We start from the raw sequence: 12,185 nt of genomic DNA, 5'->3' as shown, positions 1-12,185 counted from the left end.
AGCTATAGACACCCCATTTTTGACCGACCTTAAGACTCAGACATCACCGATTGAGCGCTTGGTGATGTTGCATATCGTGCTCGTTCAGAGGTTTCTGAGTCTCGGCTGTGAGCCTTGCCTCCGGACTTCCGGACTCTTTCATGTTTTGCCTCGGTTTGCGAACCAGGCTCTGTTTTCTGTATTTTCTCTTCCGAAGGGAGGGAGAGGTCTCATAGATCATCTCTCAGTGGCCGTAGGCTACGTTTCATGGTCGTAGGCCATTTTGCCCGTTTGGAGCCCAGTTTCCGATTTTTCGGAGCCGACGGCCGTGTGCCTCTGTTCGGGACCGCTTAACCACCTCCGTTTGCTCCGATTTTTGGCATACATATTATTTGCTCCCTTTTGAGGGACACTGTGGCTCTAGAAACCAACTTCGTGGTCGAACACCACTTCCGGTGCCTAACAGTCAGTTTTCGGGGCCTCGGGCTGCGCGTTTCGGCCCCCGAACCTTCATTTTGCATCGGTTTGGGTTCATTCTTGGAAGGGACCTCTATTTCATTGTTAAGAAGGTCGTAGAAGGATGCGAGGCTAGCAATTGTTCTGAAAACCAATTTTATTCCTCCATTGCCCTCCGTTGCCCGTTTTTCTCACTTGAAAGCCAATGTTGACCACCCTAAGGCCACTTTTTCTAGCCCTAAACCACATATTTGTGTTGTACACACCTAGGAGGCCACCAATATCACATGGCCAGCCAGTAATTGTGTTTGCCCCTTTTGAACCCCTCCTAAAAGTGGCTTTTTCTCTCTCCTGGTTCACTTTCTCCAGTTTTTGACCACATGGTTATGTTGTGCACACATGGGAGGCCCTCTTTTTGGCATGACCGGCCATTAATCTTCATTGAGCCTTTTGACCCTTGGCTAGCTGACCAGCCATGGGGAAGGCCGACCGGCCACCTAAACCCTAGCAAACCAGCCGGCCTTGATCCTCTCTCCAGGTACATTACAAATATGTATTCTGTTTCCCCCCAGATTGTGTATCCGGGAGGCTGCACTTTTGGGGGGAAACTTGAATTCATTTCCCCCCCTTTTTTCCTCCTCTTTTTTCCACACTTTTTCCTATATATCAGGCCCTCCAGCTCCCATTTGAAGGGTTACAAATTTTGCTCTAAGCCTCCTATATTGTATCTCTCTCTTCCTACACTCCAACCCTCCAAACCTCCCAAACCCTACACCATTTCTACACCACCACATAGCACCACACCACCACCATCCTTTCCAACACTTGGAGCTGGTTTTCCAGAGGCAAGGAGCACCTTTTCTCAAGCCAAGAGGCTGTTGAAGTTTGGTCTACAAGGGTGAGCAATACTTTCCCTCTTTTTGAGCTTCTTTTGCATGTTTTCTAAGCCATACTTGCTTCCATTTTTGGGCTCCGACCCTAACTGAAAATAGTCATGTTTTGATGTATTTTTCATGATTTATTAAGAGTCCTTCCATGTTTAAGGTCTCTAGCTACCACTTGCTTCTTTACCTCTCTTATATGCCTTTTTCTTGCATAGTATTTTAGGCTCATTTGTAAACTGTTTTGAGCTTGGTTATAAACTGTAAAGTGGCTTATTTTGAGCCCTTCTTCAATATTGTTGAAGGGCTCTTCACTTTTTGAGGCTTCCTTTTGTCACTTGCCTCTTTATCCCTCTTTTGGCCTTATTTTTGCATGTTTTGTTAGCCCCTTGTGCTTGTATTTTTGGGCTCTGGTCCGAACTGTAAATAGCCTTATTTTGACCCCCTATCATTGTTTTATTAAGGGACCTTTGCTGTTTGAAGCTCCCTTTTGGCTCTTTGTGTTTAAACCTCTTTTTAGGCCTTATTTTGCATAGTATTTTAAGCTTGCATGTGCACTATTTTGGGTTTGATAATAAACTGTAAAATACCATGTTTTGGGCCCCTCTTAAACTTTGTTGAAGGGCCCTCCTATGTTTGAGGCCAGAAACCATCACTTGCTTCTTTGTCTCCCTTTTGGCTCATTTCTTGCACAATGTTTTAGGCCTGTTTGTGTTTAGATCCGTGGCTTGTTGTAAACTGTAAAGTACTTAATTTTGAGCCCCTCTTCATCTTTGTTGAAGGTCTCTTGGCCATTTAGGGCTAGAAGCTGTTACTTGCTTCATTACCTCTCTTACGGGGCCATTTTTGCATGCTAGCTTATGTCAATTTTCGTCCTTTGTTTGGCCTTGCATAAAACTGTAAATATGCTTTTTTGGGGACTTTCTTGATTCTATCTTCACACTTCATGTTCAAATAATGCATGCTTTGTATAGCTATAGGCCATTGCGTGTGCCTAGTTTTGCGTTTCGGGTTTCATTTCATGCATCGGGTACCATATTGCCATGTTTCGTGGCTATTTTGCATCATATTTTGGTACTGAAATTTGCATGCTAGTATGCCATATTCCATGCCTTGCCATGTCTTGTTAGAGTGGCATTTAGTGCCTTAGGGTCGGTCCTTGGTTTGCGTGCATGTGTGCACGCATCTCGAGTGTCTCATTTTCAACTAATGGCCTCCTATGTGAATGCGGCTGAGGTCCACTCATGTTGGTGTAAGCCCATATTGCATTGTGTATGCCATTTCATTTCATTTCATAACATTGTGTATGCTAGGCCGTATGTTAGCGCATTGTGTATGCCATGTTATCTCGTGCATCGTGTACGCCATTTCCTAGCATTGTGCATGATAGGTTGTATCGTAGTTTCATTTCATGCATGTCATGCATATTGCATCGTGTTGGGGATAGGAGTTAGCCCGAGCATGGGAAGCGAGGGGCGTTTCGTACTCCGAGTGACGGAACGTGTCTCAATTCCTCGGTCGCCGACACTCCGGATTATCCATGATGGAGTCTAGGCCTTGTTGTGTCCATATGTGCATTCATTTCATATTGAGTCGTGCAATTCGACTCCTCGGCCATCATGCATCGAGATGCGTGATTGGTGGCACGAGGATCGAGGACTACACTCCCTGAAGGGTAGTCATGCATACATATGTGAAAATACTTTGCCATGCCCCTTTCTTGCTCTCTGTTACAGCAAATCAAGAGTCAGCAGCCCTCCAGAGCTTGGCACGCATCCCAAGAACAATTGCAAACAGAAGCTAATTGGGGCATCGCAATGGATTTTCGCGTAAGGCAACCCGAACATGCATTATTCATCATCCGAAGAAGAGTCAAGGCAGTCCCTAGCTTGCATGCCAGTTTATTGTTTTCTTAGTTAATTTGGTAATTAATTAGGATTTTTGTACATATTTGGACTGTACTATTTATTTGGACTGTACTATTTATTTGGAACTGTATATTATTTTATTCGGACCCTCTGCGCGAGGGCAATGTTGTAATAAGTGTGTGTGTGTGTGATGTATGTCTTCCAACCCCACGTCTTTCTCCCTTTTATTTACCTGCTTATGATGGTTAGATTAGGGCATATTTCAATTAGCATACAATATGATAGCATGTTTGCATTCATTCATCTGTTTTGCATGCACTGGGCTCGGCGCATCATACTAACTGCATTGTATTTTCAATTCCAAGTTGAATACATGTTAGCTGTAGTATTTCATATGCCATGTTTAAAATAGTCGAGCCTGCTATAGTTGCATTTTTCATGTGTTGCATTAGGCGTTTCCGTATAATTAGGATCATGCATGGATTTCTAATTAGCTTCTGTTTTGGCTTGGAGTACTCGGTAAGTTTTATGCTTTAGCATCCTTGCATGCGTGTGAGTGACTGCCATGAATAGCATGCTTACCATGAGGCTATATGCTTATGTGATATAACTGCCTGAATGCCTGTGGGTGAAGGTTGGGTTATTTGAATTGGAACAATTCATCAAATGTGTGTTTTAAGCCCATTAGATAGTGGCAAAATCATATTTTCTAAGCCCACCCGAGGGTGGCAAATCCACGTCTTAGCCTACTTGCGGGTAGCACCATCAAACCATTTTCAAATAAACAAACATGAAATGTTTTGTTCCAATTTAGGCGATCCAGTCTATACTTGTATGCTGTGTGCATCACATAGTAAATCTAGGCTAATAACCGGAATAAGAACGCATAATGTTTTCAAAAATAGATATCATGGTTAGTAGAGGCCGATCTTTGATCGGGCGAGCGGGGGTGCTCACGAAGTGACCTTCCCCAATCGTACCCAAGTTCCCGAGCCGAGGCAACTTTGGTGATGACGGACACGTGGCCTTAGGCAAACGAGTCAGGGTTTCCTAAATTTCCCCAAAATAAAACATTTAGGTGGCGACTCTGTATCTGGCAAAGCAGTCCATATTTGGCACTTCTTTCAAAATCTGTTTTCTCAAAACGATTTGCCGGATTTGGACTCTTTGGTTCAAATTTAGAACCGTGACAATTTTTGAGCCCGAACTGTAGTGAGCCCAATATCGAACGGAACGGGGGGGACTCGTTCCTCCCCGGCGGCGTTCGGGGACGTCTACAGTTTCTGGCGACTCTGCTGGGGATTTAGAGAACTTGACTCGAACTCATGATATCTTGTTTTGATTACACTTATGTGTTTCTTTGCATTGCATTTGCATTGGTGCGTCTAGGACACCATGTTTGCCATCTGCTATTCCTGAACGATTTGTCGGAGGCTTGTCTTGTCAAGGCATGACCATAAGGCTGACCGGTTGTGGGCTCTGCCAGTATGGGAACACAAACCCCGGTTTTACCGGGGCACCCTTTTTGACCATTCGACCTAGTGCATATTCGGATCCATAGTGACCATTCCAAACTAGGACAGGTTGCTTACCCGTTTATAGGTTGTTTGAAACCGCTGCGTGCGTAGTGAAACCCTAGCTCCTGACAAAATAGGACAGGGAAAACCCTACCCCAACATAGGGGTGTTTTGGCTCTCACTTATCTGCTATGTGCTTTTAGAGTGCGTCTCTACAAGGATTGCATGTATCAGTTTATGAGTTTGGGGCATCAGGCCTGCGGACATCAGTCAGTATTTGAGAATCAGTTATCTGTGGGTATCAGAGATTTAGTTTTGGGGACAGTGATTCAGGGATAATGATCAGTGTTTGAGGACAGTGTATATTCAGCTTATCGACCGTGTGTTGTTATGCCCGGCTGTGTGTCATGCATTTACTTTAAGCTGTTATGCTGTCCGTTTATCTGTTTATTTATTTCCTTATTGCTTTATTTATCTTTTTACTAGGGAAGTTTTAGCACAATTGCTTCCGACCCAGTAGATATTCCCCAAGCACTTTGGACAAGAGGTCGTCGGCTCAATCGATCTGAGGATCTGATTGACGGACAGCCAGTATTCCATTCTCTACCCCTCATTGTCAGAATAAGGCCAAGAAAACGCAGTGAGTCTGAGCAGAGGTTACCAGAATAGTGGTCTACCCTAGCAGTGAACAGTCGGGTTAAGGTGTCAGTTTCTGCCATAGAGATACACATACCAGTCAGTCAGCAAGATCAGCAGAATACTGCCAGGATGGAAGAAATGATGCGCCAGCTCCAAGAGAGCATGAAACAAATGCAGGAGGACGCTGCCCGCCAAGCAGAGTTCTCTAGACAGCAGGCCACAGTCATGGCTCAGCAGGCCGAACTAATCACTAGACTGCAACAGCAAAATGTAGCATCTGCCTCACATCAAGTTCCTCCTCCACCAGGGGTCCCGTTACCCGAGCAGGCACCTACTGTCCAGAATGCCCTGCCAAACACCCAGAACACCTTACCCAATGTCCAGAACATCCAAGAGGACACAGACCTTCCAACGGGGCCAACTCCGCCCCCGCTTCCGCCTCAACTGTCCAAGACCCATACACCCAATCACCCGGACTCTCCCTTCGAGTTCGAAATAGACCATATAGCTCTGAAACTGAGCAAGCTCGAGAAGCTTTTCAAGAAATCACAAGGAGTAAAGGCTATTCCGGATATCGAGGACGGATATACCGATGTGGCCGTAACGTTGCCAGATAGATTCAAGATGCCGCAGATTGATCGTTTCGACGGATCCGGGGATCCCATGGTTCACCTCCGATTATTCTCAGATATACTGCGGCCAATGGGCCTAACCCGACCACAAAAGCTTTCGCTGTTCGGCCGAACCCTGTCGGGTGTGGCCGCTATCTGGTACGCGAAGTTGGAAGATAAGGTAAAAAGAAGTTGGGATGAAATGGCTGAGGCCTTTGTCGCACAGTACTCGTACAATACCCAGATCGAGATTACAACTCGTGATCTCGAAACAACGAGGTAGGAGCCCAAAGCGACTTTCTCAGATTTCGTAACTCGGTGGAGGGCGAAGGCATCGATGATGACTTTGAGGCCCACTGATAAGGACCAAATCAGGATGATTGTGCGCAACCTCCAACCAAAATTGATGCAGAAGATGATTGTACTCCCCTTCCCCACCTTTTCGGATCTACATGAGATGGGGGTACAAATCGAGGATGCGATGAAGCAAGGTCTGATTGACCAGGACAGGGAGCAACCCCGGAGAACATTTAACCGCAACAATAACGCAGGCCCGAGTGGCGCTGCAACCGCAAGAGCTTCGGAGGTCAGCATGGTCGCCACCATTCCCCCTCCCCTTCCAAGGCCCATGGCAGCCACACCCTTCTCCGATGCATCCGAAAGTAATACCCAAACCACTAAATACCAGCCCAGAGGCCAAAGAACCTTCACCCCACTGTACATGCCTTTGTCTAAGGCTCTGGGGGTCTTAATCAGAAAGGGACATCTAAAACCCCTAGAGCCGAGGCCATTACCAAATCCACTTCCACCCTCTCACAACCCAGCCAAGTACTGTGCATATCACCAGCAGCACGGTCATGATACTGACCAATGTTTCAGGCTGCGTCACGAGATTCAAGACCTCGTTGATAAAAATGTGATTCTACCTCCAGAGAAACCTAACGTCACAACCAATCCACTCCTTACACACAACCATGCTCCACCTCCCAAAAGAGTCAATCTTATCCAGACTGGGGTCGTGTCTTACGATCCTAGCATCTATATTACTCCTACCCATCTACCTAAGCCGGAGGTGCTCCTTCCCGACTGCACTAACTTCTTGTGCATGATGGACATCTCCACAACCCAACCCGAGCCAACGGTGGTGACCATCGAAGATGGGGCAGGGCAGACTTCAGGAAAGAATGGGATTGTTGATTCTGGGATTGAACAGTCTGAGAGTTTTACTGGGGAAGCCTACGATCCAAGTGAGTACATCTTGTCAACAGGCCAGATTGGGCTGGGTATAGAATTGCCAGAAAAGGAAGAGTTGTGTGTGATCCAGGGGGATGGATTTGAGCAAGGGGCAAATGATCTGACAGCTGTGGAGGAGGACTTTGCCAACCTACAGTTTTTCGATGACCAAGAATCAGGGAGCGCGGCAGTCAACTGGTTTGATTATGAGGAATCGACAGAGGCAACTGGATGGCTGGATGATCAACCAGATGTGGTGGAAGAATCCCAACCAGAACAGGGCCCGACAGGGGTGAGAGTATCAACTGTGGCCGGAAGGGCCGGAAGTCAGGTTACATTGCTGGAGAGCGCCGGTACAAAGAATTTCGCTCAAGACAGAAGCATTGTGAATGCAGGGAAAGTTGAACAACAAACTGCACTGACGCAGGTAGAACAACAGGGATCTGAGAGAACCGGGAAAGCCAAAATCCATGAGGGGATCGGAAGTGCTGTGGGCACAAGAACAGAGGATGCTGTGAGCATGCAGGCTGAAAGTACTGTGAGTACAAACATGCCCGAGCCAGACAGGTGCCTTTTGAATGCCAACAGAATGTGGTGGGTCGACGATGACTTATGTCTTGCCCACACAGACGAAGACTGGGGAAGCAATCAACCAGATGACACCTGGTACCTCGATGAGGTTGATCACATGACAAGAAGTGGGCGGTACTTCAAGCCCCCGCACCTAGACCAACCCGAGGCATCTGGGAAGGATAAAGAAGCTGAGAAATATAAGGAGAAGCAGTTTGAAGAGGAGGCTGTATTGAAGCAGTTAAAGAAAATACAAGCAGACATCTCCATCTGGGGACTGCTTATGGCGTCGCGAGTACACAGACAGGCTGTCTTATCTGCCATGGACAAGGCCAAACTCTCTATAGATACTACACCAGAACAGCTGGTTGGGCTGGTTTTTCCGGGAGGAGGTTCTCCGGCATTAACTTTTTTAGACAAAGAACTACCACCTGAGGGCACAAATCACAACAAACCCCTCTACGTTTCCGTGGAATGTAGAGACAAGTGGGTGCAAGTGGTTCTTATCGACACGGGATCCGCCATTAATGTATGCCCGTCAAGGACAGCATATGCGATCGGGTTGAAGCCCGTGGACTTCGTGCCGACTACTCAAGTGATCAGAGCCTATGATAACACTAGCAGAGAGGTGATGGGGACTGTCAAAATTCAGACTCAGGTTGGTCCAGGACAACACGACATTGAATTCCATGTCTTGGACGTTCCAGCAACCTTTAACCTACTTTTGGGGCGACCGTGGTTGCACCAGGTCAAGGCAGTCGCTTCCACTTTGCATCAGATGTTAAAGTACCCTCACAGGAAAGGGGTAGCTATTGTTTTGGGGAATTCATCAATCCATCCACCGCCAGAAGTGTCTACACTAGTCTTGGAAATCGAGCACGGCATGGAGGATGTGTTCTTATCAGGATTTACTTTGGCTGAGGCCCAGGTTGTGCAAAATATCATGGCCGTTAATGAGGGAGTATACGTCAGTGCTCAATCCGTCTACCTTATGAACAAGTTATAACACATCCCTGGGATGGGATTAGAAAGGAGCGGCCGGAAGGGCGTCGCAGCATTGGCCGAAGTGCCACACAACCCTCATACCTTTGGCTTGGGTTATCTGCCCACCAAAGAGGACTGGGTGAGGAAGGGTAAAGAGATGGCTGGGAGAGCCAGAGCAAAGAAGGCTGGGAAGCCTTTCGAATTAATGCTTAGGCCCATTCAGGGTAACCTAAACGGACGTTTCGTCCGGGAGGGGGAGGACTTCCCATTTTGTGGCTTCCCAGAGCCGTGGCTGAACGCGGAGAGAAAGCGCGTGCCGGGGTTCGAGATCTTCTTCGACCTGCAACTACCCGGGGATGATATTACCGAAGAGCAGACAGACCCATCAGCTGAGATTGGGCAGTGTAAGGCAGTGGATTCCGAAGGCGCCGAACTTGAAATGGAGGTAGCGCTGGCGTGTCTACTTTTAGATCCTCCGATCGACCAGGAATGCTTGGGGGATAACTTCTCGGTATGCGTGATCGGGAATGGAACGGCTGCGGGCCCGCCAGCAACTATTTTGGATGCATCTATTGCACCCTCTCTCACTTGGCAGTACGAGGAGGGGTTTTTGTCCAGCAACGCCGGGTCCGATAGTGAGCCGGAATCTGATTCCACCGAATCTTGTGAGTCAGAATCAGGTTCCAGCTCGACTGAGTCTGAGTCTGGTAATCCTGGGGATGATAACCCGGATGCCACAGTTATGTCTAGGTCGTCTTTTTCTTTCTCGTTTGAGTCTGTTGTAACCGAGAATTCGGACAATTTGGATGTACTTAATGAGAATCAAGTAACTGTGGTTTCTGAGTACTTTTCTGTGCCCTTAATTTATTGCATAAACTCAGACTTTCAAAATTTTGATGAAAACAACGAGGAAGAAATTCCTCCGATTTTGCAATGTTTAATTGAGCAAGAGCAGGAGAGATTTGTCAAACCCTTAACAGATGAAATCATTACCGTAAATATTGGTACTGAGGAGGACCCGCGGCTGGTCCAGATCAGGTCCACGTTGTCTTCAGAGGAACGCGAGCGCTTAGTCGCCTTATTAAAAGATTTCAAAGATGTTTTCGAGTAGTCCTACGAAGACATGCCTGGGATCGATCCTGAGATTGTACAGCACCGGATCCCCCTTGACCCCGAGGCCCGACCTGTCAAACAGAAACTCAGAAGGATCCGCCCGGACTGGGCTCTCAAGATTAAAGAAGAGGTCACCAAGCAAATCGATGCAGGCTTCCTGCTGGTGTCCGAATACCCGACTTGGTTGGCCAACATCGTTCCAGTGCCGAAGAAGGATGGCAGGATCCGGGTGTGCGTGGATTTCAGGGATTTAAACAGAGCTAGTCCGAAGGACGACTTTCCCTTGCCGCATATTGATGAGTTGGTGGATTTCACAGCAGGGCATGCTTTGCTCTCATTCATGGATGGCTTCTCAGGGTATAATCAGATAGTAATGGCACCTGAAGATCGGGAAAAGACTGCATTCACCACCCCGCGGGGGACATACTGCTACAGAGTAATGCCGTTTGGGTTGAAGAATGCCGGAGCTACTTATCAACGGGCCGCGACCACAATATTGCACGACATGATCCACAAAGAGGTTGAGGTGTACATGGACGACATGATTGTCAAGTCCAAAGAAAGAGAGGGCCACTACACCGCCTTACAGAAGTTCTTCCAAAGGATCAGGGAATTTCGGTTGCGGCTAAATCCTCAGAAGTGTACGTTCGGTGTTACAGCGGGAAAAATGCTGGGATTTTTTATTACACAAAGGGGCATCGAGGTTGACCCTTCAAAAATCAAGGCCATCTTAGAAATGCCACCACCAAGGACTGAAAAGGAGGTGCGAGGCTTTCTGGGTAAAGTGCAATTTATAAGACGATTTATCTCGAAATTAACCTTGACTTGTGAACCACTTTTTGGTCTCCTGAAGAAAGGAAAGAAGTTCCAATGGGACAGCCGATGCCAAGCTGCTTTTGAACAGATCAAGAAATATTTACAGAACCCGCCCGTGTTGTCGCCACCAGAGCCGAGGAAACCGTTGATATTGTACCTTTCAGTGACTGAGACTACAATGGGCTGCATGCTCGCACAAGAATCAGAGGATAAGGTGGAGAGGGCCATCTACTATCTGAGCAAGAAGATGTTGGATTACGAGACTCGCTACACACCATTAGAGAAGGCTTGCTTAGCTTTGGTATGGGCTACTAGGAAGCTGCGGCACTACCTGTTAGCTCACTCCGTAATGTTGGTTTCACGACTCGATCCCATCAAATATCTTTTCGAGAAACCAGCACTTACGGATAGGCTAGCTCATTGGCTGCTGTTGCTCTCTGAATTCGATCTGAAATATGTAACATGCAAGTCAGTCAAGGGAAGAGCAGTGGCAAAGTTCTTAGCCGATCATCCAGTCGAAGGAGGTGAAGCAGTTGAGTACTTATTCCCAGATGAAGCCATTTTGCACATCGACGACGAATATTGGACGATGTACTTTGACGAAGCGTCAAATCAGTACAGGTATGGGATAGGAGTGTTGTTGATAGCACCCGACAATTCCCGTATCCCTCTAGCCTTCAAACTCCGGTTCAAAGTCTCGAACAACGAAGCAGAATATGAGGCATGCATTGCCGGTCTAGAAGCAGCCCTGGAACTAGGAGCAAGACGTTTGGACGTCGTCGGGGATTCAAACCTTGTTGTGTCTCAAGCAAAAGGAGACTGGAAAGTCAAAGAAGAAAAGATGATGATGTACCACCAGACCTTAGACTTGTTAATTCCTCGGTTTGAAAAGCTAAACTTTGCTCATCTTCCAAGAGAGAACAACAGGTTCGCAGATTCTTTAGCAACTCTATCTTCCATGATAGACATCCCGTTTGGAATCCGGATGCGTCCAGTCGTCATTGACCAGAAATTTGCGCCAGCCTACGAGTCGATTGCTGCTATAGATGAGGTTCAGGATGAAAACCCCTGGTATTATGACATTTGGAATTTCTTGGAAAAGGAAGCATACCCGCCAAGGGTAAATGCCAAGGATAAAAGGGCAATCAGAAGAATGGTCGTTCAATTCATCATCTGTGGGGGTAAGCTGTATAAGAGAGGTCATCTGGGAATGCATAAGCTGTGTGTTAAAGCCGAGAAATCGAAGCGCCTGATGGAGGCCATCCATGGAGGAGAATGTGGTACGCATATGAACGGAGTAATGCTAGCATGGAAGATCCTCAGACAGGGTTACTACTGGTCCACCATGGAGGAGGATTGTATCGGTTTTGTTCGGCGATGCCACAAATGTCAGATCCATGCAAACCGCATGAATATCCCGTCGTCAAAGCTGTACAACATGACTTCGCCATGGCCATTTTCAGTTTGGGGAATCGATGTGATCGGGGCTGTCACTCCAAAGGGGTCGAATGGGCATGA

The 12,185-nt window shown here is 47.1% G+C and overlaps 1 protein-coding gene across 1 annotated transcript in view; it reads left to right on the top strand.

Moving 5' to 3' along the window:
• The window catches only part of LOC145803778 (uncharacterized), a 35,206-nt gene that overhangs the window by 414 nt on the left and 22,607 nt on the right, over positions 1-12,185 (top strand). The window lies entirely within an intron of this gene.

Source organism: Camellia sinensis, chromosome 12 (assembly GCF_055761805.1).
Source record: "Camellia sinensis isolate YWXY chromosome 12, ASM5576180v1, whole genome shotgun sequence".
NCBI classification, from domain to species: Eukaryota; Viridiplantae; Streptophyta; class Magnoliopsida; order Ericales; family Theaceae; genus Camellia; species Camellia sinensis.
The sequence above is the reverse complement of the archived record's forward strand: the minus strand, read 5'-3'. Positions and strand labels throughout refer to the sequence as shown.